This window comes from Schistocerca serialis, unplaced genomic scaffold (assembly GCF_023864345.2).
Source record: "Schistocerca serialis cubense isolate TAMUIC-IGC-003099 unplaced genomic scaffold, iqSchSeri2.2 HiC_scaffold_220, whole genome shotgun sequence".
NCBI lineage: Eukaryota > Metazoa > Arthropoda > Insecta > Orthoptera > Acrididae > Schistocerca > Schistocerca serialis.
The window spans coordinates 20,001-25,000 of NW_026047785.1; the positions used below are offsets into that span (position 1 = coordinate 20,001).

General features: G+C 51.0%; 1 non-coding gene across 1 annotated transcript in view; it reads left to right on the forward strand.

The window, feature by feature from the left end:
- The first annotated feature begins 4,732 nt into the window (after positions 1-4,732).
- The window catches only part of LOC126444079 (small subunit ribosomal RNA), a 1,909-nt gene continuing 1,641 nt past the window's right edge, over positions 4,733-5,000 (forward strand). Inside the window, exon 1 of the ribosomal RNA XR_007582397.1 lies at positions 4,733-5,000. This exon is cut by the window's right edge and continues 1,641 nt beyond it. This is a non-coding gene — a ribosomal RNA (small subunit ribosomal RNA).

The following is a 5,000-nucleotide window of genomic DNA, read 5'->3' on the forward strand; positions in this document are numbered from 1 at the left end:
TACAAGCTACAGACGCGATCGCATTGCTCACTGTACGGATTCCCATGCCGAGCGATCAGCTAGGAAGCGCCCCATCCACGTCGGTACCCTTGGGCGTTGCACTCGCAGTCGCAAAAAACGTTGGGCAAATATATTTCTCCGATGCTGAGCGATCAGCTAGGAAGCGCCCCATCCATGTCGGTACTCGTACGCGTCGCACTCGCAGTCGCAAAAAACGCTGGGCAAATATATTTCTCGGAAGAGTAATGACAGTCCGAGCCTCCTGCGTGGGAAGAGTCTTTCTAGGCCCTGACCCACGGGAAGCGTGTAGCTTCCCCCATCCCGGACATTTCACGTCGTCACACTACCGGTATTGACTAATAGACTGATTGCTGATAATCATTAGCCACACACTGGGGGAAACGGCCGACAGGGGCGGCAACATAGTGGAGCCGCAGTGTCACTAATGTACAGAGATAGAACAGTTTCGACTGGAACCAGAGTAACCGTATACACGGCACTGATTAGTAATAGATGCAGAGCCATCAGAATACAGATAATATATACAACCGTCCCTATACATGCTGAAAGACTCTGCACACAATGAGAACCACACGTCAGCCAGACACTATCACACACTACTCTCTGCCTCTAACAGGCACACACACAATATCTAACCACCAGCATGGAAGAACATCCGGTGCATCCTCTCCGCCACATTACACAATCCACACTATCATAACCAGACCGGGAGGTCCACCCAGAAAACAGAATATCCCACCCTTCCGACATCCGCCATTGCTCAGCTAAGCCACGAACACCCACACATGTCCTACACAGGGGTGCACCCAACATCACAATACTGCCTCCTGTCACAGTACACAAACAATGGCAGGAATGAAAGACACAGATCTGCCACAACCTTGGAATCGGAGCGCCGCCTGTCATGAGCCACAAGTGCATCCTGACGTGACAAATCGGATGATCCCGCAGGCATGCACTTACGATAATCACTATCAACGAACCTGCCGCCCCCTCCCCCCCCAAAATACACCTTTCCCTACAACGTGTACCTTAACCTAAGCTATATTGTACCTTAACCTAAGCGATATTGTACCTTAACCTAAGGTATATCGTACCTTAACCTAACCTACATTGCGCCTTCACCTAACCTACGTTGTACCTTAACCTAACCTACGTTGTACCTTAACCTAACCTACGTTGTACCTTAACCTAACCTACGTTGTACCTTAACCTAACCTACGTTGTACCTTAACCTAACCTACGTTGTACCTTAACCTAACCTACGTTGTACCTTAACCTAACCTACGTTGTACCTTAACCTAACCTACGTTGTGCCTTAACCTAACCTACGTTGTGCCTTAACCTAACCTACGTTGTGCCTTAACCTAACCTACGTTGTGCCTTAACCTAACCTACGTTGTGCCTTAACCTAACCTACGTTGTGCCTTAACCTAACCTACGTTGTGCCTTAACCTAACCTACGTTGTGCCTTAACCTAACCTACGTTGTGCCTTAACCTAACCTATGTTGTGCCTTAACCTAACCTATGTTGTGCCTTAACCTAACCTATGTTGTGCCTTAACCTAACCTATGTTGTGCCTTAACCTAACCTATGTTGTGCCTTAACCTAACCTATGTTGTGCCTTAACCTAACCTATGTTGTGCCTTAACCTAACCTATGTTGTGCCTTAACCTAACCTATGTTGTGCCTTAACCTAACCTATGTTGTGCCTTAACCTAACCTATGTTGTGCCTTAACCTAACCTACGTTGTGCCTTAACCTAACCTACGTTGTGCCTTAACCTAACCTACGTTGTGCCTTAACCTAACCTACGTTGTGCCTTAACCTAACCTACGTTGTGCCTTAACCTAACCTACGTTGTGCCTTAACCTAACCTACGTTGTGCCTTAACCTAACCTACGTTGTGCCTTAACCTAACCTACGTTGTGCCTTAACCTAACCTACGTTGCGCCTTAACCTAACCTACGTTGTGCCTTAACCTAACCTACGTTGTGCCTTAACCTAACCTACGTTGTGCCTTAACCTAACCTACGTTGTGCCTTAACCTAACCTATGTTGTGCCTTAACCTAACCTATGTTGTGCCTTAACCTAACCTATGTTGTGCCTTAACCTAACCTATGTTGTGCCTTAACCTAACCTATGTTGTGCCTTAACCTAACCTATGTTGTGCCTTAACCTAACCTATGTTGTGCCTTAACCTAACCTATGTTGTGCCTTAACCTAACCTATGTTGTGCCTTAACCTAACCTATGTTGTGCCTTAACCTAACCTATGTTGTGCCTTAACCTAACCTACGTTGTGCCTTAACCTAACCTACGTTGTGCCTTAACCTAACCCATATTGTACCTTAACCTAACCCATATTGTACCTTAACCTAACCCATATTGTACCTTAACCTAACCCATATTGTACCTTAACCTAACCCATATTGTACCTTAACGTAACCTAATTTGTGCCTTAACGTAACCTAATTTGTGCCTTAACGTAACCTAATTTGTGCCTTAACGTAACCTAATTTGTGCCTTAACGTAACCTAATTTGTGCCTTAACGTAACCTAATTTGTGCCTTAACGTAACCTAATTTGTGCCTTAACGTAACCTAATTTGTGCCTTAACGTAACCTAATTTGTGCCTTAACGTAACCTAATTTGTGCCTTAACGTAACCTAATTTGTGCCTTAACGTAACCTAATTTGTGCCTTAACGTAACCTAATTTGTGCCTTAACGTAACCTAATTTGTGCCTTAACGTAACCCATGTTGTGCCTTAACGTAACCCATGTTGTGCCTTAACGTAACCCAATTTGTGCCTTAACGTAACCCATGTTGTGCCTTAACCTAACCTATATTGTGCCTCAACCTAACCTATATTGCGCCTTAACCTGACGCACGTTGTCGCTGAACCTGCTCTGTAATTGTTATGCAACTCGTTAAATTAGTGTAGTGTTGCCTAACCGCAACCCTCGCAATATAGTTCGCTATTCGCACTGCCCGGTCCCCTGTGTATCGCGTCATGTTAAACACCTTGCAGGTGTTGCTGACTTTCCACATGCTCCTGCTATACACTGTAATGTGGATAGCAGCAGGACGTACATGCCCCCCCCCCTTCCCCCCTGCCTTCGCAAGCTGGTCGTTGAGAAGTTTGCATGTTCAATGCCCTTCGCATGCCGACGTACTCAGCCTACGTTGTGGTACGGCCTGTCACCTGTCCGCCGATGTACGCAAAACCCACAAACTGTACTGCACATTGGTCCGTATGTACTGAATGATACATCGTGGCACATGTGTGACCGTACGACGACTGCGCCTAGCAACGGCAGACCATACAGTCCAAATATTGTGCACGCAGCTACGTGTCGTCTCCCTATAAGAGCTGGATTGCAGTGTGGTACGCCATTCAGACGTGTGGGAGGAACGGACGCCCTGGATGGCGATCAGCATGAGCAGTCTGTTGATGTAGTGGAGCGTGTATTCGGACGTAGTCGTCTCTTCTCACACACCGTGATAGCATGTTGCACCGCGTTCCACATCTGCGACATCCTGCAGAGGCCGGCTGACAGTCGTTCGCGCAATGGACACCGCATACGTACGGGGGCTACCTTCCACGTGTTCTCGAGGCGTGCACATGTTGTTGCGTCTATGTGGGCAGACGTAGTGTGTTGTGACACCTGACACAGGCATGCAATACTCGTTGCAAATGGCGATGGACGTCTACGTTTGCTGGTGACGTTACGCAAATGAACAACAGGTAACCCGTTGTGGTGCGGTTGTTCTCGCTAGAGGTGAATCAGTGTTGGCGACGATCGGTCGAGCTATTAACCGGTTGTTTCAGGGATACCCACCATGCCCACGAACGTGAAAGGGGACCCACCATGCCCACGAACGCGAAAGGGGATCTGGGTGTGAGGCGATACGCGGCGGTGGCTGGGTGGGACCGTCCCCGGCCGGTGAGGGGGGGCCGCCCGGCGTGCTGGCAGCGCGGTGCGTGGGCGCACGCGCTACAGCCGGCTGGTGGGGGCGGCCAGTGGCAGGCGCGCCGGCCGACGGACGCGGCAGGCGGCGCAGCTGCGCGCCGGCGCCCCCTGCTCGCGGCGCCTTGCGGCCAAAGTAGGTCCTCGCGGGCCCGGTGCGAAGCGCGGTGGCCATCTGCAGTGTGCTGGTCCGATTGAGGACTGTGTGCGCTGAGGATGCGCCGCCGCCCGGCGCTCGGCGCCGCGACGCCGTCTGCTGCTCGGTCGCCCCAGCGGTTCTCGCAGGTGGTTTGTATCGCAGCTGTGCGGACGTGTTGGCGCGTGCGCTGTGCTGGGAGAGTTCGCTTCGGCACCCAAGTGGGGCTTTTGTCCTTCTGTGGCGCTGGCGTTGGAGCTGCCGGTCACCGTAGGTGGCGCGTGTTGTCTCCCGCCGGCAATGCCACGACAGCACGCTCCCGGGCCTCTGTCGGCAGCGGCAAGCTCAGTTGGGAGCACGGGTGGTCGCACCTAAAGCGTCTACTCGCCTAACTCCGGGCGATTGCGCCTCTCTCGAACCCGACCAAGTACTTAGGACGGCGCTGCGCGCCGCCGGGACCTGAGAGGGTTTCGAGGTGTGTTGTGCAGGGGAGCTCAGCCTCCTCCTGTTTGCAGAATAATTGAGCGGACGCTTGCGTGTTCGCGCGGGCCCCCGGGACACACTCCCGGGCGGCCGGCTGCTCAGCTCTAGTTGACGCAGCTCCCTGGTTGATCCTGCCAGTAGTCATATGCTTGTCTCAAAGATTAAGCCATGCATGTCTCAGTACAAGCCGCATTAAGGTGAAACCGCGAATGGCTCATTAAATCAGTTATGGTTCCTTAGATCGTACCCACGTTACTTGGATAACTGTGGTAATTCTAGAGCTAATACATGCAAACAGAGTCCCGACCAGAGATGGAAGGGACGCTTTTATTAGATCAAAACCAATCGGTCGGCTCGTCCGGTCCGTTTGCCTTGGTGACTCTGAA